The sequence below is a fragment of the Pseudophryne corroboree genome, chromosome 2, assembly GCF_028390025.1.
Source record: "Pseudophryne corroboree isolate aPseCor3 chromosome 2, aPseCor3.hap2, whole genome shotgun sequence".
Classification (NCBI taxonomy): Eukaryota; Metazoa; Chordata; class Amphibia; order Anura; family Myobatrachidae; genus Pseudophryne; species Pseudophryne corroboree.
This window is the reverse complement of record NC_086445.1, coordinates 769,705,414-769,729,784: the sequence shown is the minus strand read 5'-3', so window position 1 is coordinate 769,729,784 and position 24,371 is coordinate 769,705,414. Positions and strand designations below refer to the sequence as shown.

Here is a 24,371-nt window from a genome sequence, read left to right as displayed (position 1 = left end):
TGTTCAACAGTAAACTTAAAATCCTGCAATGCTAGAAACCATCTAGTTACACGAGCATTCTGACCTCTATTTACATACATCCATTTTAAAGGTGCGTGATCTGTCACTAGTCTGAATTGTCTACCCAAGAGGAAATATCTCAAGGTATCTAGTGCCCACTTAATGGCCAAAGCCTCCTTTTCCACAATGGCATACCTTTTTTCATGCTCATTGAGTTTCCTACTCAAATAAATGATAGGGTGTTCGTCCCCATCTCTGGTTTGCGACAACACAGCCCCTATCCCTACCTCTGAGGCATCTGTCTGTACAACAAATTCCTTCAAGAAATCTGGTGTCATCAATACCGGTTGTGAACACAAAGCCACTTTTAATGTTTGGAACGCTTTTTCTGCACCATATTTGACTGCTTCCCTTTGGCAAGGTCTGACAACGGCACTGCTGTGGTCGCAAAATTGGGAATAAACCATCTATAGTACCCAGTTATTCCCCAAAAAAGCCCTTACCTGTTTTTTATTCACTGGACGAGGCCAGTTTTGAATAGCATCAATTTTAAGGTATTTGCCAGTACCCTTTGGTCAGGTCCAACGTGGTGAGAAACCTGGCTGTTCCCAGCCTTTCTATAAGCTCATCCACACGGGGCATGGGGTATGCGTCAAATTTGGACACCTCATTTAACTTACGAAAGTCATTACAGAAGCGTATGCTACCGTCTGGCTTCGGGATGAGAACTATGGGACTGGACCACTCACTGTTAGATTCCTCTATGACTCCAAGTTCTAACATGGTTTTAACTTCTTTAGAAACAGCTTCTCGCTGAGCTTCAGGAATCCTATATGGCTTTAAATGGACCCTGACCCCTGGTTCTGTGACAATGTCATGTTTTATTATGGTCGTTCGGCCAGGCAGCTCTGAAAATATCTCCCTATTTTGGATGAGAAATTCTTTAACCTGATTGTTCTGATCAGCTGAAAACGTCTCTGACACCTTTACTGCGGGAAGCAACCGAGGTGAGGACATCGAAGGGCAAGGCTCCGCTGACAGAGACAACCTATCTTTCCAGGGTTTGATTAAGTTAACATGGTAGATTTGTTCGGGTTTCCTCTTTCCCGGTTGGTATACTTTGTAATTAACCTCATTCACTTTTTCCCTAATCTCAAATATACCCTGCCATTTAGCTAGGAACTTGCTTTCCACAGTGGGTACCAAAACAAGAACTCTATCTCCGGGAGCAAATTCCCGTATCTTGGCACTCCGGTTATACACCCTCTGTTGAGCACTTTGGGCCTGTTCCATGTGCTCTCTGATAATAGGTACCACGGCTGCAATCCTATCCTGCATTTGTGTTACATGTTCAATAACGCTTCTGTAAGGAGTGGGCTGTCCTTCCCACGTCTCTTTGGCAATGTCCAACAGCCCTCTGGGGTGTCTACCATACAACAAATCAAATGGAGAAAACCCCGTAGAGGACTGAGGAACTTCTCTGATGGCCATTAACAAGTAGGGCAACAAACAATCCCAGTTTTTTCCATCTCTATCAACAACCTTTTTTTAACATACTTTTTAATGTTTTATTGAACCTTTCCACCAACCCATCAGTTTGGGGATGGTAGATGGACGTCCTGAGGTGAGTGACCTTAAATAATTTGCACAATTCTTTCATGACCCTTGACATAAATGGAGTACCTTGGTCAGTCAAAATTTCTTTTGGTATTCCCACTCTACTAAAAACCTGCACCAGCTCTCTAGCTATCGCCTTGGTTGTGATAGTGTGTAAAGGAACAGCCTCAGGATATCGAGTGGCATAGTCCATAATTACCAGGATATACTGATGGCCCCGAGCGGACTTAAACAAGGGCCCCACGAGATCCATGGCTATTCTGTCAAATGGGACCTCTATAAAAAGGCATGGGAACTAGTGGGCTCCTGAAATGGGGTCTAGGGGCATGATACTGGCATTCAGGACAGGAAGAACAATATTCAGACACTTCTTTATAAACCCCTGGCCAGAAGAACCTTTGTAAAACTCTTTCAGTGGTTTTTTCTGCCCCTAAATGTCCTGCTGTAACGTGACTATGAGCTAAATCCAGTACCGTTCTCCTTTAAGGCTGGGGAACTACCAGCTGTTCCACCACATCCTCACCCTTTTTGACAATGTGGTACAAGAGCTCATTACAGATGGCCATGTGGGGATACGTAACCCTTTCACCTGGTACCACAGGTTCCCCATTAACAATCTTAACATTCTCTCTAGCCTTTATCAAGGTAGGATCCTTTAACTGTTCAGACGCAAACAGATCCTTCTTTACCTCCAGGTCAGGCACGCTTTCAGTTCTAACTACTATGTCTCTGTTCCCAGCAAGAGGGTCCTCACTGGACTCCCCATCTGTCACTACCCCAGCCAAACTGGCAAACGGCAAAGGGTCAGAAAGTTCTGAAGACCCACGTACATCCATAAAATCACTGGTATTATCAACTGGATCTTTACCTCTCACATTTGTTGATAAACGTGATTCCCACAGTTTCCAAAAATGAGGAAAATTCCTCCCTATTATGGCCTCATGCACCAGGGTGGGGACCAGTCCTGCTTTAACAATTGCTGACCCACAACAAGTTTCTATATTAACTTCAGCAGTGACATAATGTTGGGTATCCCCATGTATGCAAGTTACCCCAATAGGTATTTAATGGACCTTTAAGGGGTTCACTAACCCAGCTTTCACGAGGGTAACTAAACTTCCTGAATATAGCAAGGCCTCCACCCGGTTACCCTCTAAGAACACATCACACATTTGTTTTTCCAGCTCAGGTGAAGGTACCACAGTACAGGCTAACCTAGCAAAGAAAGACATTCTGCGACATTCAAAGGCAGCATCACATTGCATGGGTTCTTGCGTGACTGGGCAATTGGCAATAACATGACCTGGCATACCACACCTAAAACATTTAACCACACAATTATCAACCCGTTTGGGAAGCATAGACCATTCTAGCCCCATTGGCCTGTCTCCAGGGCCAGTGTTTTACAGTCTCTCCAGCCTTGCATTCTCTTAACCGCCCAGCAACGTTTTCCCACGGAACAGTCTTACCAGTCTTCACTGAAGGGCGCTGTTGAGGATCTATGGGTTGCTGGGTGGATATCAGTAGTTCCTCTGCCGCCAAATACCTCTCTACCATGTCCACTAATTGGTCAACAGTATCCGGGTTTCCATGGCTCACCCACTTGCGCAGGACCACGGGCAAAGATCTCAAATAGCGGTCCATGACGACTCTTTCAACCATCTGGGGACCAGTTAATGTCTCTGGCTGTAACCATTTTTTGTAAGCTGAATGTGGTCGTGCATCTGGGAGCGAGGAGGCTTCTCCATGGCGTACACCCAACGGTGTACCCGTTTTGCTCGTACTGACAGCGTGACTCCCAGGCGGGTCAGGATCTCAGTCTTTAGTTTATCATAGTCCCGAGACTGAGCAGGGCTTAAATCAAAGTACGCTTTTTGGGGCTCACCTGACAGAAAAGGCGCCAGCAGACTGGCCCACTGTGCTTTCGGCCAGTTCTCACGCTCGGCAGTCCTTTCAAACATGGTCAGGTATGCCTCTACATCATCAGCCTCTGTCATTTTCTGAAGGAAGTGACTGGCCCGTATAGAACTGCAAGGCTCTGCACCACTTCTGTTAAGGCCTCTCTATCCTGACGCTGTTGTCTGTAAAGTTCGTCAATAGCCACCTGCTGCTGTCTCCTATTTTCCTTCATTGCCACCTGCTGCTGTCTCCTATTTTCCACCATTGCCACCTGCTGCTGTCTCCTATTTTCCTCCATTGCCACCTGCTGCTGTCTGTTGGCCTCCTGCTGAACCGCTGTAGCTTGCAGCAAGGCTTTGAGCAGTTCCTCCATGTCGACAGATTTTTCAGGCGGCTTTGTAGCTGCTTTTACCCAGGACATATATCAAATCCTCAGGGCGAGTCTCAGCAACTTCACACTGGGCTGTATTTGCACAAACCACCATTTTCCGCAGGCCTCATAAAGCTGCTGCTTTCACTTATGCGCAGAACGGCATGCTCGCATTCTCCACCAAGTTGTAACACTGTAAGGGAACAAGGTGCCGTTTCGTGGGGTAAATGTTAGCAAGCAGCAGCTGAGGAATCACACAAGTCCAGTGTGTGGTGCAACTGGCCACGACCAGTTTTATTAGGCAGAAAACAAAACAAACATCAAAAGAAAATACCTTGCCTGTCCGGCACTAACTAAAGACAAGACGTTCCTAACTGTCTCTAAACAAAAAAACACAGAGTTTTCCAGTCAACACTGTATGGCTCACATGTATAAAGAAGCATACTTCTCTCACAGAGATCCTGCAGTCTTCCCAGGCAGTCTGCCCACACTAATCAGGCTAGCAGCCCTATAACCCACTTACACAGCTGAAACCCTGATTTGCCCTCTGTGAGGTCAAAGACCCGAACTGGGCCCAACGTCTGGAACTTGCCCTATCTTTCTTTCAGGGCCCTTATCCAGTTTTTCCAATAAACTGAAAAGGTTCTGAACTTCTGACAAAACAAAACATTTTCCTAATACAGGTAAGACAAGAACCTGGGACAAACATACCTGTCCTCGAATACTATTCCAGTGTTCTTGTCACACTTATATATTGAAAAGTATATGTTTGCAACACATTCTGGAATCATTTATGTGTTAATCACTTTAATCACTTTAATGTTCTCTCAGTTAAGAAAACGTAAAACAGAAGCATTCTAGTTACACAAAAACCCAATAAGAGATTTTGGGGCTAATTCAGACCTAATCGGTGCGTTTTCGCACAGCAGTGATCAGGTCTGAACTGCGCATGCGCCACAGTGCCCTGCGATCGCCTTTGCCTGATTGACAAGCAGAGGCGGTTGCTGGGCAGGAGGGGGCGCCCGGTGGCATTTGGCCACCGTTTAGGGGGCACGGTTCGGGCAGACCGTTGGGTGGGGCGGGCCACGGCGCCAGTGTGATGTCATACACACAAACAGAAATAAAAAAACAACTACACTAAAGTAGCTCCCCTAGCGCCAATATAATTAGATTTGTTCAATTAACAACATGTATATGTCCCAAAACTGCATGCAGCTCACTATACACAGAGGGACTTCCCAACCCTCTTCGAATATAAGAGAAAACTAAGAAAAAAAGGAACTACAGACAGCGCTTGCAGATTTCTTATTATAATAAATTTATTAATTAATTTTTATCTCAATGATAAATTTCCACTAGTATTATTATAGTACCAAAACTAAAAAAATCTTTCCCTTGCCTTAACAACAAATTTGCATGTAAAATTACTAAAACCACATTAATACTTCATATTTCATATAATAAAACATTCAATGCTCTGCTCCTTACATCAATTTAGCTAGCCCTTTTGGTGCAAAAAAAGATACAATAGTTTCAATGAATCCTAATGTTGCATTTAGTTGCTACAAAGCTTACAGCAGCTGAGTCCGTGGTTTGGTTACTTATTTCCACTCGGTTCTCTGCTGAATCCTTTCTTTAATAGTTGTAATCTTGAGCTGGATGTTATGACAATAAGTGAGATATACTATAGGTGAAAGGGATTGCATTTAATCACACACAGTCCGTGTATAATCCAGTAGCTTTTTTTCTTTTTCTTTCTCCCCCTCCTCACTTTAAAGTGACGCTGATCCAGTTAGCAGTAATTTAATCTTGCATAGCTTTTTGGAGCAGTAAGGTTAGTAAGTAAAGTCACAATTTTTATAAAACATGGCCATGTTAGGTTTTAATTACCACTCCGCCTCAGGTTAATGATTCTGTAGTTCTCCCGGCTCTGGTGCTGATTAACCTTTCGTGGTGAGCCTTATCCAGAGATACGTCCAAATTCCTCCTGATGCTCGGCGGTGGTGAATAAAGTTGTCACTGGCAGGTGAAGTGAAGAGACGCGTTTCACTGCCTATGGGCATCGGCATCTTCCTCAGTCTGATGTTTAACACCTGTCACACGGCTCCTTTTTATACCCGCCGAGCTTCGCCAACCTATACATGGGGAGGTTTGAGGAGGAACATGTGTGGGGGGGGGGGGCGGGTTCGGTGCGAGTCTCGTCCTCTACGGCAGATTTATAGATGATTTATTTATAATTTGGGATGGTGATGCACTTTCGATAGACACTTTTTTTCAAAAGATAAATCAAAACGAATATGGTTTGAAATTCACTTGTAATCAAAGCAAAACAAAATTAAGTTTTCTGGACATTGCACTATCAGTAGAGGAGGGGCAAATCTTAACGGAAACCTACATTAAACCGGTAGATCAGAGTAGATATTTAAACTATAGAAGCTCTCATGCTAAAATATGGAAAATGAATATTCCAAAAGGGCAGCTAATCAGGATTAAACGTAATTGCTCCAATCAGGAGTCATTTGAGAGACAAGCGGATCTTCTGTGTGGATCCTTTTTGGAACAGGGTTACCCAAAAGAAATCTTACAGAAGGCTCTAAGGGAAGTGGAAATGTTGGGAAGAGAGGATTTACTTGCTATGGATTTACAGCATATACCATATGTAATATGAAGTATTAATGTGGTTTTAGTAATTTTACATGCAAATTTGTTGTTAAGGCAAGGGAAAGATTTTTTTAGTTTTGGTACTATAATAATACTAGTGGAAATTTATCATTGAGATAAAAATTAATTAATAAATTTATTATAATAAGAAATCTGCAAGCGCTGTCTGTAGTTCCTTTTTTTCTTTGATGTCATACACAGCCGCTGCGACCCTCACAGCGATGGGTAGCTCCCTGATAGTGCGCAGGAGCTGTGCTGATGGGGAGCTACTCTTCAAGTAAAAAAGCATCACCACCATGCAACACTTTTGTACTTGTGCGACGGGGCAGGGACTGACATACGGGGAGGACTAGCCCCCAGCATGTCAGGGAAGCTGATCGTAGATGTGCTAAATTTAGCACATCAACGATCAGGTCTGAATCAGGCCCTTTGTCATTAATGTCTGTGCAAATTGTATTCTCAATTGAACTGTATTTTAAATTGCACTGTATACTGCTTTGTCACCTGCTTCTATGAGGAGCCTGGTCCCCCATCCTGTGGTAAGAGAAACAAGTGGGAATAGAGACCTGCAGAACCTATTATACTTACCTGTAAAATGTAACTTAACGTGATACTTACCCACGAGTGTCACATTATTGCTGTGGGACCCAGGATGTCAGTGTATAATTGTTCTGGGATCCAAGGTGTCAGTGAGCCATTGTTCAGAAACCACGGTTATCAGTGTGAACTTGTTCTGGAACCACACTTATCAGCTTGCCATTGTTATGGCACACCCATTGTTAGTGTGCAAAAGTCATGGAACGTAGAACTCTGGATGTCAGTGTTCAATAGATCTAGGTCCTGGAATGTCAGTGTACTATTGTTCTGGGGGCCTAGGTGTCAATGTGTCATTTGTGTGACCACACATACTTTATCAGTGTGCCATTTTTGTGTGCATCAGGGTTAGAGTGTAGTGATGCATGGGGTTCTTAGACCCCATGCACCAGAGAGCCATTATTCTGTGTACTCAGGTGTCAGTGTGCTATTGATGTGAGATGCTAGGTTTCAGTATGCTACTGTTATGGGGCCCCAGATGTCAATGTACATTTGTTATCTACCACAGGATATCAGAGTGCCATTGTCCTGGGACTACATAGGTGAGGCAGGACAAAAGGAGACAGTACCTAATAGAATGTATTGCATTCTGACAATTACCAGACCACAAAACAGATTCTGAAACCCCACTTGGTCTCATAATCCACAGTTTGTGCACCTTGCCCTAAACCACTGCATATGGACATTAACTATTTTCTGTCTTTTTAACAAACAAACAAACACATTCATCAAGAGTAACTTGTCCATTAATATTTTAATTAAGAGCTGATCTTTTATTTGACATTGTCAAACATGGGGGCAGATGTATTAACTTGGAGAAGGCATAAGAAAGTGATAAACCAGTGATAAATGCAAGGTGATAAACACACCAGCCAATCCGCTCCCATATGTAAATTAACAGTTAGGAGCTGATTGGCTGGTGCATTATCACCTTGCACTTAACACTGCTTTATCACTGGTTTATCACTTCCTTATGCCTTCTCCAGGTTAATACATCTGCCCCACTGTGAGGATTGAAAGTCTTTTTGATTAGTAGAGGCTGAAAAAGTACTACCAATTCTAGCACTGGGGTGCTTCTGTTCTATAGGATGATCCATGTTTCTCAATAAGAGTAAGCTACAGTACTTGAAGTTTTTGCTACTCTACTTTGCCCCCTATCAAGTGAACGTACAATAGCAAAACTTTGAAATTTAGAGCAGACACTACCCCATAATATCATTCAAATACAATTGGTTCATTTTAATGCAATTCAAATGTCCTCAGCATCTTTTTGCCACTTGCTTTCAGATATCTGATACCGCCCCTCACACAACAATACTCAATTGAAACCACTTTAATTTTTGCAAGAATAAAATGCTTTTGTATTTACTGCCCCTCACACAACAATACCTTTAACAATTAAACACTTGTTTGTTACATTTTTAAATACATTTTCTTTTGAGCTTTTTTGGGGGTGTGGGATGGTTCAGGCTGCTGCTCTCATCATGGGCCTAATTCAGACCTGATCGTAGATGTGCTAAGTTTAATCTTCCCTGACATGCGGGGGGACGCCCAGCACAGGGCTAGTCCGCACCGCATGTCAGGCCCTGCCCAGTTGCACAAGTACAGTGCATCCGGAAAGTATTCACAGTGCTTCACTTTTTCCACATTTTGTTATGTTACAGCTTTATTCCAAAATGGAATGAATTAATTTTTTTTCACTCAACATTCTACACACAAGGGGCCTAATTCAGAGTTGATCGCAGCAGCATATTTGTTAGCAGTTGGGCAAAATCAAGTGCACTACAGGGTGGCAGATATAACATGTGCAGAGAGAGTTAGATTTGGGTGTGGTGTGTTAAATCTGAAATTTAAATTGCAGTGTAAAAATAAAGCAGCCAGTATGTACCCTGCATAGAAACAAAATAACCCACCCAAATCTAACTCTCTCTGAAAATGTTATATCTGCCACACCTGCAGTGGACATAGTTTGCCCAACTGCTAACAACTCTGAATTACCCCCAATATCCCATAATGACAACGTGAAAAAGTTTTTTTTTTTTTTTAGATTTTTGCAAATTTATTAAAAATAAAAAACTAAGAAATCAAATGTATATAAGTATTCACAGCCTTTGCCATGAAGCTCAAAATTGTGCTCAGGTGCATCCTGTTGCCACTGATCTGATTTGGAAAGGCACACACCTGTCTATATAAGGTCCCAGACTTGGCAGTGCATGTCTGAGCACAAACAAAGCATGAAGTCAAAGGAATTGTCTGCAGATCTCCGAAACAGGTTTTTCTAGAGGCACAAATCTGGGGAAGGGTACAGAAAAATATCTGCTTCTTTGAAGGTCCCAATGAATACAGTGTCCTCCATCATCCGTAAATGGAAGAAGTACAGAACCACCAGGACTCTTCCTAGAGCTGGCCGGCCGTCTAAACTGAGCGATCAGGGGAGAAGGGCCCTAGTCAGGGAGGTGACCAAGAACCCGATGATCACTCTGTCAGAGCTACAGCATTCCTCTGTAGAGAGAGGAGAACATTCCAGAAGGACAACCATCTCTGCAGCAATCCACCAATCAGGCCTGTATTGTAGAGTGGCCAGATGGAAGCCACTCCTTAGTAAAAAGCACATGGCAGCCCACCTGGAGTTTGCCAAAATGCACCTGAAGGACTCCCAGACCTTGAGAAACAAAATTATCTGGTCTGATGAGACAAAGATTGAACTCTTTCGCGTGAATGCCAGGCATCATGTTTGGAGGAAACCAGGCACCGCTCATCACCAGGCCAATACCATCCCTACAGTGAAGCATGGTGGTGGCAGCATCATGCTGTGGGGATGTTTTTCAGCAACAAGCACTGGGAGACTAGTCAGAATAGAGGGAAAGATGAATGCTGTAATGTACAGAGACATCCTGTATGAAACCTGCTCTAGAGCGCTCTTGACCTCAGATTGGGGCGATGGTTCATCTTTCAGCAGGACAACGACCATAAGCACACAGCCAAGATATCAAAGGAGTGGCTTCAGGACAACTGTCTGAATGTCATTGAGTGGTCCATCCAGAGTCAAGACTTGAATCCGATTGAACATCACTGAAGAGATCTGAAAATGGCTGTGCACCGACGCTTTCCATCCAACCTGATGGAGCTTGAGAGGTGCTGCAGAGAGGAATGGGCGAAACTGCACAAAGATAGGTGTGCCAAGCTTGTGGCATCATATTAAAAAATACTTTAGGCTGTAATTTCTGCCAAAGGTGCAGCAACAAAGTATTGAGCAAAGGGTGTGAATACTTATGTACATGTGATTTCTTAATTTTTTATGTTTAATAAATTAGCAAAAATCTTTTAAATTTTTTTTTCACTTTGTCATTATGGGGTATTGTGTGTAGAAATGTTGAGGGGAAAAAATGAATTTCATTTTTATTTTGGAATAAGGCTGTAACATAACAAAATGTGGAAAGAGTGAAGCACTGTGAATTCTTTCTGGATGCACTGTATCTTGAACAATGACAAGATGTAATTACCGCACAGCGCATTCACACATAAAAATGAAGTATAAATATTTATACACAGAAAAACATTACTTATTATAAATGCTGCTTCTGTTTACATCTGAATCAGTGTTTCTGACAATAACATGGTGAAATGTTTGGAATTGGTTATGTCATTTTATAATGGATTATTTGGTATTTTAAAAGGAACTTTACAAAATAGAATATTGCAGTTTGGATAACTAAGTTCGTCTATTTCTTTGCTATTTTGTAGTTCTCTTCTGTAGTTATATTGGGTTAGAGGTACACAATATCAGAATAAATTCCAGGAAGAAACGTGTAATTCCAACCCCAACTGTGTAATGAGACAAATAATCTAATGTGCACATTTTTCAATTTTGCTTATTTCGAAGTGCAATAAACTGTCTGTCATTTACAAATTTGGTCACTGGAGGGCAGTGTTTCTGCCTAACATCCGAATAGTTATTCAAGCTTTACTGGAAGTCTGGTTAGCATTGTTATACAATGTATCATACATTAAAAAAGAAAAAGAAAAAAATGGTCCCTCTACAGTTCCACAACAGGTTCAATATTAGCTAAAGTTAAAACATGATTTTTTTTGTTTCTTATAACTCTGAGCAGATACATTTTTAGTGAAGAAGTTATAATGTGCAGTAAAAGTGCAGTAGAAAAAATATAAAGGGAATACAAGATACGGTCAAAATGACACCAAATAATTAATAATAATGCCTACATATTTAACCAGTACAAGCTGTGGCCATAAGTAAACTAACAATATAGGACATAAATAGTACAAGTAAATATACACAAGTAGATGTAACATTTAGGTATATAATCCCCTTTAGAATGTAAACTCTCACGAGCAGGGCCCTCTTCCCTCATGTGCCTATACTTTCTTACTTTAATAATCTTCAACTGCATCAACTCGAGCAGTCTTCTGCCACCTGATACTTATTCCAGTGTCATCTGCTGATGTAACTATGTTTATTTACCCTGTACTTGTCCTATACTGTCATCAACTGTAAGTTGCTGTTTTCCTGTTTGATTATTTATGTACTCTGTAATTGGGCGCTGCGGAACCCTTGTGGCGCCATATAAATAAAGGATAATAAATAAATAAATATAATAATAAATTAAATACATCTGTTTCTGTTTTCATTTATAGTGGTAGTTTAATCTGCAATCTAGATGGTGTAGCGGCACAGTAGATGAAAATCAATGCGAACACTTCAGCAACTGCAGGGTAGTCTCAAACAGTAGATGCACACTGTAGTCTCAGACAGATAGCAGGTCAGATACAATCCAAGGTCTGATAAAATGTCAAATAATGAACAAAAAGCCAGAGGCAGTTTAGAATTACAAACCAAGGTCCGGTAACAGATCTCCAAATATACGGGCAGATGTATTAAGCCTGGAGAAGTGATAAAGCAGTGATAAATGCAAGGTGATAATGCACCAGCCAATCAGCTCCAATATGTAAATTGACAGTTAGCTGTCTAGCTGGGGCATTATCACCTTGCACTTATCACTGCTTTATCATTTCTGCTGGCTTAATACATCTGTCTCATAATGGGCATAGACAGATGAAGGTTAGGTACACTCCAAGGTCTGGTCGTGTTTCTAACTGCCATTTAATATACTGTGCTAGATAAATGACAGACACTACATGTGAAACTCAGAAAATTAGAATATTGTGCAAAAGTTCATTTATTTCAGTAATTCAACTTAAAAGGTGAAACTAATATATTATATAGACTCATTACATGCAAAGTGGGATATTTCAAGACTTTATTTGTTATAATTTTGATGATTGTGGCTTATAGTTTAAGAAAACACCCAAATCCAAAATCTCAGAAAATTAGAATATTACATAAAATCAATAAAAAAAGGATTTTAAATACAGAAATATCGGCCCTCTGAAAAGTATAATCATGCATATGTACTCAGTACTTGGTTTGGGCCCCTTTGCATGAATTACTGCCTCAATGTGGCGTGGCATGGATTCCATCAGCCTGTGGCCTGCTGAGGTGTTATGGAAGACCAGGATGCTTCAATAGCGGACTTCAGCTCTTTTGTATTGTTCGGTCTCAAGTCTCTCATCTTTCTCTTGGCAATGCCCCATAGATACTCTACGGGGTTCAGATCAGGCGAGTTTGTTGGCCAATCCAGCACAGTAATCCCACGGTCATTGAACCAGGTTTTGGTACTTTAGGCAGTGTGGGCAGGTGCCAAGTCCTGCTGGAAAATGAATAACTGAAATAAATGAACGTTTGCATGATATTCTAATTTTCTGAGTTTTACCTGTAAATATACTAAACTACTTAAATGAAAGCACTTTTCTGATCATATACGATAGGCACACGTGATTTATAATCATAGTTACTGTTTAGTGCAACATCCGTTAAAGAAAGTTAAAATAAATGTATATTCTGCAACACTTGAAATAATCTGAAAGTGAATTACTGTAAGTAGGAAAAATCTTGAACCCTCCTGGCTTTAATAACACTGTAATCCACCTCAAAGTTTCATGAAATATATTACCTAGCAAATGTTTTACTATTGAACAGTTAAAAACTGTTATCAATTGCAATTGTTAGTATTATATTGTATGTTGTCTTTAATCATTTATTATTATCCTACTCTCAGTTTTCCGAGCAAGTCACAACTTAGAAAATTAAACCATTTCTCTTTTATTGGTGTAATGTTTAAATTGTTGACATGTTTTTATTTATTTTGAAGGAATCCAATCTAAAAAAGCAATATAGACATAAATAATATCTGCCTGTCTTATTCCTGTCCTATTAGCTACAAGAAAGGTGGAAATGATTTGGTAACTTGGCAGCCAATATCACTAAGATTCTGGAAGGATGTTTCTAATAAACAAAATGCAGATTTGATTTAGTAGTTATCTAATAACTTACAATATCACAACACTGATTGCTTGCTAAAATATTGAACTAAGAAAATAATGTGTTGAAAACTATTAGAACGTCTTGTGAATGCATTAACATCAAGTTAAATGAAATGCATGCACAAATGATTTTCATGTTTGCATATAAGGTGGCAACATAATATGATATTGTCGTGTTGTCTGTATGTGTCAGCTGTCTTTGTGCATTCTGATACCTCTGTGCATGTGCCTGACCTCCAAACATCAGAGCTGCTCTTGCGGCTGAAAAACGATAGCACGTCATTAACTTTTATTTGTAATTTGTTTCCCTGGGGACCCTTGTATAATATAAACCATCATTTTGTCATCATTCATAGTTAGTAATATAACATCAGGATTTACTTGATTCTAAATGACTGTTGTGCTCGGATAGTAGTTGAATAGAGAGCAGGTATGTATTTCCAACTCTTCAATTTATTAACCACTTGCCTGGTATGGTTGTATCAGACGTAGCCATGCCAGGCTGAGATTTCCCAGACTTGGTTGCATCAGTATATGCTGGTCTCAGACCCACCCAGCCGACACCTCAGTTACCAATGGCAAAGTCTCCTCAGCCCTCTCTTAACACTCTTCACAACCAAGATTCAAAGGGGATGGGGATGGGGGGGTATCCTAAAATAATCACTCACCAAAGGATGCAGGAAGACAGTCTTCCTTCAGCCTGAGCTCAGGGGGATCAGGGAAGCAACCTTTCTGCCCACCAGTTTGAGCTGCTGATTGCACTGCACCAGCCCCGCTTCCCCCTGCTCTCTCCCCCTCCAAACTAGCTGTCATGGGCAATCTTTAAGCCTGCCCCTGCTGCTACCACTGCTTAAATGTATAAAAATATTTATTTTTTCAAAAATGTCCCCACAATTGTTGATTTTTTTAAAATGATCAAAGTATGTAAAGAAACAAATTCTGAATCATCAATAGTTACCTACAGTAGCATCCTAATATGTATATGATAATAATCCTTACACAATGTTAGATTAAAAATGGAGATTCCACAGCGCTGTTTTTGTAGATATTGGGGGTAATTCCGAGCTGATCGCAGCACCAAATTTGTTAGCAATTGGACAAAACCATTTGCGCTGCAGGTGTGGCAGATATAACATGTGCAGAGAGAGTTAGATTTGGGTGGGGCGTGTTCAAACTGAAATCTAAATTGCAGTGTAAAAATAAAGCAGCCAGTATTTACCCTGCACAGAAACAAAATAACCCACCCAAATCTAACTCTCTCTGCACATGTTATATCTGACCCCCCTGCAGTGCACATGGTTTTGCCCAACTGCTAACAAATTTGATGCTGCGATCAACTCAGAATTACCCCCATTGGGTGACTAACAGACTTCAAACCATAGACAACTATTTTATTTAAAAATAGGAGATCATTGTAAATGGGAATCTGTCAATAGGAATTCCCCAAATCTGTCCGAGCTCTTTCACTAGTTCTGTAAGAAATTGCTAAACTATTGTGAATGATATACTCTATCTTCCAGATATACAGGGTAAGGTTAATAGGTAAACCACAGAATGTACAATTCAGCATTGTTCAAAAATACTAGCCAAGAACAGCAGAGTGTCTTGTGTATTAATGGAAACTGACAGTGTTGCTAAACAAGCCACTTAATCCACTGGTCAGAAGTGCGTTCACACTCACAAGAAGAACACCTAAACAAGACCATGACATCCAATTGAGCTATGGGCCTGATTCAGCCCCATAAGCAATCCCGAATCGGTCACTAATGACCAATGTTTATGGGATTGTGCATGCACTGAAGCCACAGTGCATGTGTCACAGTTGTGCTGCGGCACTGGTCGCAGTGTCTTGTTTGTTGCAGCTTGATTGACAGGCTGCAGCCATTTGGGATCTGATTGCAGTGCTTACCACTGACCAGTACAGTGAGCACAGATTACATGCTCCGATTCCTGAAATGTCACTACTCGAAAAACGCAGCCTTTCAATGGCAGAGCTGTCAGATATTAACAGTATTATAATGCCAAAGGTGTGGTGTGTTATTTGCAAAACTTTTCATTTAATATAAGTGTCATTAATATTAATGGCAATAATAGACTGAGCAATGCTGGAATATTTCATATTTAATATTTTACATAGCTGGAGGTTATATTATATATTATGTGTATACTACACAGACTGCACCCAGTAAATTACATATTACATATTTCACAGGTGCAGACACAGCTTCACCATCTTGGAGGCCAAACAGTCCAAATTATACATTTCAATACCAAGACAATTGTACAATAAGGTCTTTGAGTTGAGAGAACAAAGCCTGAATTGAAACCAAATCTGCAATTGGAGGTGCAAAGGGGCCACACATGAACCTCTTCTGGCCAGAGCGCCCCCCCCCCCCCCCGCAAATATGACAAATGCGCAGGCACTGGGGAGTGCTTACCTCCAGATCCCCGTGGTAACTTCTCCTTTAAAAGTAATGTATCTGTGAAGAGCAGGCTAGGACAGAGCATGGGCATACAGTAGCACACTGTGGTGGCAGACTTTTTAAAGGAGAAGTCACCACGGGGATCCGGAGGTAAGTGCCCCTCCAGCATTTGGGAGGGGGGGAGAGGGGGGATGGGTGGAGTGCCAATATGTAATTTTTTCTGCACCCCCCAACTTCCAAACATTTTGGCACCCCTGTTTCCAGCTAACCCTTCACCTTCTTGCATTCAAAATCTATCAAAACCATGCCACCCTCTTCCCCTTAAAAATCTTTGTCATACGACAATTACAAGAATGATACAATACATACCATGGATCCAATATAACTATATGATCACATTGATATGCTTCGGCAGTGCATGTCTCCAAGTAGCTTCAACTTATCTATTAAAGCAAATATACCTTCATACTTGCCATACCTAACCTGTTTCTGGATCCTGGGATGCAAGCAATGCAACACAAAGATGTTATCCAATACTCATCATCAAGATCTGGTAAAAAAATACATTAGATTCTGGGCTAGAACAGGTCCAAAGTTAGAAGTTCAACAGCAATAAACAGCAGCTGCCAAATCAACTGGGCCAACCAGACTGTTGAAGAACTGCAAGATCCAAAAACTCTTTGAAATATTGACTTGCCAATGGAATTAGTTGCCCCTAAAATTGAGTGTGCGTGCCTACTCCCCGACAAGGGATATTTCAAGTCATCAGCAGAGGTGTCAACCCAAAAAGGTATTTCCCACCACTATGTGCTGATGCAGAGAGCTTCACAAATCCCAATTTACAGGTAAAACCCATCAGAAAGATCTACAATAGAGCTAGATTGCACCCCCTACATGCATCCGTATGGTTGCCTTATTTGCAGAGGACCTAATTTAGAGTTCTACGTAAATGCAATTGCGATTTTCTAAGCTATGGAACTGCTAATGTTTGCAAGTGAAGCTGCAACCCAGAAATGAAAACCCACTGGAGTGATAACAAGCCCATTTGCAACTGCATACACATTCACAGCTCTACGCAGCAACGGGGAACATTGACTTCTTGAGTAGCTCTATAGCTATGCAGATTGGCTGACGTCAGATACACACCCGGAAAATGCCACGCCTGCCTTTTTGTTGGTTCCGGTAATAATGGTCGACAATGTTAAGTTCGACACTCATTAGGTTGACCACTATTGGTCGACATTGACATGGTCGACATGGACTAACGGTCGACACATGAAAATGGTCGACACATGAACGATCGACATGATTTTTTTTACCGTTTTTTGGTGTCGTTTTCTGCATAAAGTGATGGGGAACCCCAATTAGTGTACTGCGTCCGGGCAAGGTGCCTCGCTGCACTCGGCACAGGTTACCATTCCCAATCGTAGTCCACGTGGATCGTAAAGTATGAAAAAGTTCCCAAAAAGAAAAAAAATTGAAAAACTCATGTCGATCTTTTCATGTTTTGACCTTTTCATGTGTCAACCATTTTCATGTGTCAACCATTAGTCCATGTCAACGAAATAGTGGTCGACCTAATGAGTGTCGACCTTAACATTGTCGACCATCTGACCGGATACCATTTTTGTTACCACCCCCAAGCGATCACTTCCTGTAAATCACTCTGCAAAGAATTCCGCACTGCAAGTGGAATCCCAAAGGCACCTTAACACATGCACAGTGCGATCACAGCGCATGCGCAGTCTGACGATAATGTCTCAATTGCGATGACAGCGACACAGCGTACAACTCTAAATTAGGCCCAGAGAGCAAAAATCCACAGAAGGGGGGATATGCTCATTCAAAAGGGAGTTGGCACACTGGCCCTGAGCTCCTGAGTATAACAGACCAGATACAGAGCCAAAAACAACTGCCACCAATGGCCACCTAGGCTCTGCGCACCCGATAGGTCACAAACACTGGCCAGGTTCTCTCATTCCCGCCAAAAGTGCAGATGTAATACCCTAAATGGATTTAGAACCTGTATTGCATAGTTAGGCTCACATTTATCAAGCTTTGAACAGTGATAAATAGCATGGTGACAAAGGGGTCTATTCATGAAGCAGTGAAAACTGTGAAGAAGTAAACCTGTGGAGAAGTTGCGCATGGCAACCAATCAGTTGCTCCGTACAATTGTATAGTATGCAAATTATCAAAAATGTTACTTTAATGCTGATTGGTTGCCATGGGCAACTTCTCCACTGGCTCACTTCTCCACAATTTTCACTGCTTCATGAATAGACCCCAAAGTACCATCCAACCAGCTCCTAACTGCCATGTTACAGACATTGAGGGTGATGTATGAAAAATGTCCTAACATTATCATGGTGATACGCCCCCTCACGCCGCCACAATGTATTATATGACTGGCTGCCGATGTGGGAGGGCGTTATCTCACCTGTCCCGCGATAGCGCTCCTTCCACATCGGCTCGACTGGGATCGGCGCCGCAGATGTGAGCATGCGCCCTTCTCCCCTGCTTCCTGCCTACGCCGCCGGAGGCCCCCGGCGCATGCGCAATAAGGCTGGGTGGACCAGCAAAAGAATGTCCATGTGCAATAAAGTTTAATTAAAAAAACAACAACAACAACACATGAAAGCAGCAACAGTACTGCAGCGCCAGCCCTGACCTGGCGCAGTGGGAGAGGGGACATAACGAGTGGCAAGTGACAGTGCTGCCGTTAATAGATCAGGGGGCCAGCAAATAGGTATATGCAAATCGCCCCAGACAAAGCGGCCCCATGCGCATAGCGTGTGCTATGTGCAAAAAGCACATAGCGCAAGTTTTTACATCTGCCCCTGTGTTTGAAAAATGACAGGAGCTGATTGTTGATACTTTATCAGCATGCAATTTATCACGCTCCAAAGCTTGATAAATCTGGACCTTAGAATGTAATTAGAAAGTAATAGTTGCTCTCAAGAAGAGCCATTTTACTTAAATGGGCAGGCTGGTACCCAGTGAGCCCCAGTTACTGTGTGAAGAGCTCAGTATAAAGGAAATTTCATAAGGAGAGGGGAGTCTGTGTGCATTTCTACTGCCCCCCTCTTCTCCACCATGTACTTGTAATCACTTCTCCCCCTGCACTTGACATGATTTAAGCCGTGATCGGACCGGAAGGCTGGCGGCACGTGCTACAAAAAGAAGTTGAAATTAGGGCAGCAAAGGTGACAGGCAATACATGAGAGGAAGGGCAGCAATGGTGGTGTCCTGGCTAAGGTGTGAATGATACCAGAGATCCCCGGTATCTGAAACAGGAACCAGAGGGATTCTGGGAAGAGTCTGGACGAGGGTGGATTCAACCCGTCTCCAGGAGAGGGGATTCAGGGGGCCACCTGTCTCTTATCCCCTCCCACAGAGAGAGTGACAGGGAGGCAGCAGAGAGGGAAAGAGCCAGTTGAAGTTGTCCTTTAGAGGGAGATGTACTAAGTAGGCAAAAGTGTGGAGAAGTAAGCCAGTAGAGAAGTTGCCCATGGCAACCAATCAGCATTGAATTAACATTTATAATTTGTATACTATAAATGATACAGAACAACTTCTCCATTCTTTTCACTGTTTAGTACATCTCCCCGGGACTCCCCCGGATCTGGTATTGAATGGCTCATTCATCACAGCAAAGCCCCTCTTTACATCTCCCCTCAGTTTCTGTTAAATCAGCACAAATTCCCTGTCAATGAATAGGGAAATTCAGGTTAACCCTGTGAGGGACAGTCATTCTGCTGAAATAAAACTACTTAAATGACTGCATCTGCGCAGCACATACCTCCTAATATTAGTGCAGTATCTGAAAGACTTCAATTGTCTCATGTAAGCCTGTTTCTCTAAACTCTGACTGAACTGTTAGCCAAGTTGAAGTCAGGCAGCTAATTACCTTCAGAATGGTGTTATTACAATCTACACAAGGAACCAGCCCATATTCAGCGTCTAACTGTATTATTGCAATCTACTTAGGGACCAGCCCATATTCAGCGTCTAACTGTATTATTGCAATGTACACAGGGAACCAGCCCATATTCAGCGTCTAACTGTCTGATTGCAGTCTACATAGGGAACCAACCCATGTTCAGCGTCTAACTGTATTATTGCAATCTACTTAGGGTAGCCCATATTCACAGTCTAACTCAGTGGTTCCCAAACTGTGTGCCGTGGCTCCTTGGGGTGCCTCGAGACACTTGCAGGGGTGCCTTGGATTGGTGGTCCAGGACAAATTCAAATTATTTATGGTCAATATGATAGGCAAAACTAGTGCTAGTAGCTGTCAGTCATAAAATATGGGGACAAACAGAAGCAAATATTGTCCCTCACCACTCAACTAAGCCTAAGGATGACATATAAACGCGATCTACTTAATGTAATATTTCTTTCTAAATTTCTCAATAAGAAATTTTTGGCCTAGGGGTGCCGTGTAAAAAATTCTGATATTCTAGGACGCCGTGATTCAAAGAAGTTTGGAAACCACTGGTCTAACTGTATTATTGCAATCTACAGTATTTAGGGAACCAGCCCATATTCAGCGTGTAACTGTATTAATGCAATCTACACAGGGAACCAGCCCATATTCAGTGTGTAACTGTATTAATGCAATCTACACAGGGAACCAGCCCATATTCAGCGTCTAACTGTATTATTGCAAGCTACTTAGGGAACCAGCCCATATTCAGCGTGTAACTGTATTAATGCAATCTACACAGGGAACCAGCCCATATTCAGCGTGTAACTGTATTATTGCAATGTACACAGGGAACCAGCTCATATTCAGCGTCTAACTGTATTATTGCAATCTACACAGGGAACCAGCCCATATTCAGCGTGTAACTGTATTATTGCAATGTACACAGGGAACCAGCTCATATTCAGCGTCTAACTGTATTATTGCAATCTACACAGGGAACCAGCCCATATTCAGCGTGTAACTGTATTATTGCAATGTACACAGGGAACCAGCCCATATTCAGCGTCTAACTGTATTATTGCAATCTACACAGGGAACCAGCCCATATTCAGCGTGTAACTGTATTATTGCAATGTACACAGGGAACCAGCCCATATTCAGCGTCTAACTGTATTATTGCAATCTACACAGGGAACCAGCCCATATTCAGCGTGTAACTGTATTATTGCAATGTACACAGGGAACCAGCCCATATTCAGCGTGTAACTGTATTATTGCAATGTACACAGGGAACCAGCCCATATTCAGCGTGTAACTGTATTATTGCAATGTACACAGGGAACCAGCCCATATTCAGCGTGTAACTGTATTATTGCAATGTACACAGGGAACCAGCCCATATTCAGCGTGTAACTGTATTAATGCAATCTACACAGGGAACCAGCCCATATTCAGCGTGTAACTGTATTATTGCAATGTACACAGGGAACCAGCCCATATTCAGCGTCTAACTGTATTATTGCAATCTACACAGGGAACCAGCCCATATTCAGCGTGTAACTGTATTATTGCAATGTACACAGGGAACCAGCTCATATTCAGCGTCTAACTGTATTATTGCAATCTACACAGGGAACCAGCCCATATTCAGCGTGTAACTGTATTATTGCAATGTACACAGGGAACCAGCCCATATTCAGCGTCTAACTGTATTATTGCAATCTACACAGGGAACCAGCCCATATTCAGCGTGTAACTGTATTATTGCAATGTACACAGGGAACCAGCCCATATTCAGCGTCTAACTGTATTATTGCAATCTACACAGGGAACCAGCCCATATTCAGCGTGTAACTGTATTATTGCAATGTACACAGGGAACCAGCCCATATTCAGCGTGTAACTGTATTATTGCAATCTACACAGGGAACCAGCCCATATTCAGCGTGTAACTGTATTATTGCAATGTACACAGGGAACCAGCCCATATTCAGCGTCTAACTGTATTATTGCAATCTACACAGGGAACCAGCCCATATTCAGCGTGTAACTGTATTATTGCAATGTACACAGGGAACCAGCCCATATTCAGCGTGTACTGTAACTGTATTATTGCAATGTACACAGGGAACCAGCCCATATTCAGTGTGTAACTGTATTATTGCAATGTACACAGGGAAGCAGCCCATATTCAGCATGTAACTGTACTCACGAGTGGGAATAGTCCCTGTTAGTCGGCATGCTGACTGCCGGGATTTCGAGCGGGCGGGATGTAGGGGTCGGTATTATGACATTCGGTCTCCTGACCGCTGGTCACATAACTACATCCCTCACAAATAAGCTATTTGTGTTTTAAATGGTAAGCTATTTCACTGCAAAAGGCAGACATGCTGTCCAATATTTAAACAATCTGTAAAAAAATAACAACCAGGAGAACTTATCTTTGACCTCTTGGATTGCTACCAAAATGTAATTAATTACTGTTCTGGTTATTTGATAAGAAATAATTCTCCTTAGGACAGGCGTAAACACACACAGTAGAGCTAGTATGAAACGCATGCCAGTCCAGAGCAGCAGCTGTACAAAGTAGACGGAATTTCTTTGCACATCTTGTAAGTACATAATACCTGTTATATTTTGGTTACGGTTTAGATATCACATAAAAAGATTACAGACATGATGCATTAACATACAAACCAATAAACTAATATGCACTATCATGAAATAAAATGTAGTTCATTAACTTCATTTATTTAGCATCTTCGCCAGATGCAGTAAATAGATTCAGCAGCGCAGCAGCTAGGACACAGCGGCTGCGTAACTCGGAGATAAACAGCACAGGAGATTGGGCCAATGGGAAAATATTGTACCCAAAGGTCTTTCTGAGTGGGGAAAACAGACTGCAAAGATTGTCAGTGAGGCGGGTCAGTGTATGTTGCAGCTACGGTACCTGACTGTCTCTGATCTATAAGAGCAAATGTACGAGGGAAAGAGAAAGTGTGACTCTTGTTTGGGTGCACTCTTAATATGTCTTAGTGACTACTGATACATTATGTGCCTAAAAAAATCATTGAATCTTTATTTCTGCTCTTAAAATAAGTGAAAACTTAACACAAACAAATAAGTTGGAATACCCATGAACACACATTAGACTTAGACTTTGACAAATAACACCAACAGCAGGATCAACACTTATACTTATTCCTATTACATTGTTTGGACCTAAATTCTATCCCCGCTCTACTCCTTTTTCCCAATCCCTGACAGTGGTCAACCACCAGGGCTACCATTCAGTGTGTGGGTTTTCCCTTTCACAAACTAACCCAATTGAGGGCTTCATTAATACAAACACTGTTTGTTCTGATCTTGGGCAGACGGAAGCAGCGTGGCATGTAGCTATCTTCCAGTATGCAATTATCTAAGTATAATTAAGATCAGAACATTTCCTATTTTTTAGGACAGATCTCCCATACGTCTAAGTCTAATGTGTGTTCATGGTTATTCCAACTTATTTGTTTGTGTTAAGTTTTCACTTATATTAAGAGCAGAAATAAAGATTCAATTAATTTTTTAGGCACATAATGTATCAGTAGTCACTAAGACATATTAAGAGTGCACCCAAACAAGAGTCACACTTTCTCTTTCCCTCGTACATTTGCCCTTTCATTTTGACTCCGGGCGCACCGCCACATGGATGAACAGGAACATTTGATACCTAGAAATATTATCCACTTCTGGCTTAAATGATTGGTGTATATTGAACAGATCGGTGCAGGATCAATTCTTTTCCTCTGATCTATAAGAGCCTAAGACTCTCACTGACAGTTCCCCACACTGAGAGTTCCCAGAGTAGACCTGGGCAGATCAGATGTGACTGTATCACAGTGCTGGCGCAATAATGCCTGTGGTGGTGACTGGGATTCTACCTGTTTGGCGTTGACTGGATTGCAATAACTGTGAATGGGTCTGTGCTGGATGTGGTGTCTGTCTGGATGCTCTGTCTGCAATTTTGTCTGTGGTGGATGGCAACGACTGAGAATCTGTCTGTGCTGGATGCTGTGCCTGCGATTCTCTCTGTGGTGGATGGCAGTAACTACAAATCTGTCTATGCTATCTATATGTAATGTCTGGGATAGGCATATGAATATCCTTACAAAGAATTAAGGTTCAAAAAGGGTTGAGATTACCTAAAGGATAAAAAGTAAAAGGGGCAGACTAGATGGGCCCAGTGGTTCTTATCTGCCGTCAAATTCTATGTTTCTATGTCTGCAGTTCTGTCTGAGCGGTGACTGCGATACAGACTGTGCTCTATGGTGGCAACTGTGATTCTATCTGTGCTGTATGGCAGTCACTAGGATTTTATCTGTGCTGCATTATTGTCATTGGGAAGCTTTCTGTGTGATATGGGATCCTCTCTGTGCTGTATGGCAGTCACTAGGATTATGTCTGTGCTGCATTATTGTCATTGGGAAGC

At 41.9% G+C, this 24,371-nt stretch overlaps 1 protein-coding gene across 5 annotated transcripts in view; it reads left to right on the top strand.

The window, feature by feature from the left end:
- Positions 1–24,371, top strand: part of LOC135047996 (arylsulfatase H-like) — a 450,445-nt gene that overhangs the window by 4,471 nt on the left and 421,603 nt on the right. The window contains exon 1 of one of the 5 annotated variants that reach the window (XM_063955493.1): positions 22,402–22,509. The exons of the other annotated variants lie outside the window; for them this stretch is intronic. The gene's annotated coding sequence lies outside the window, so the exon portion shown is untranslated. Of the gene's footprint in view, positions 1–22,401; positions 22,510–24,371 lie in introns of those variants that run through there. 5 annotated transcript variants of the gene reach the window in all.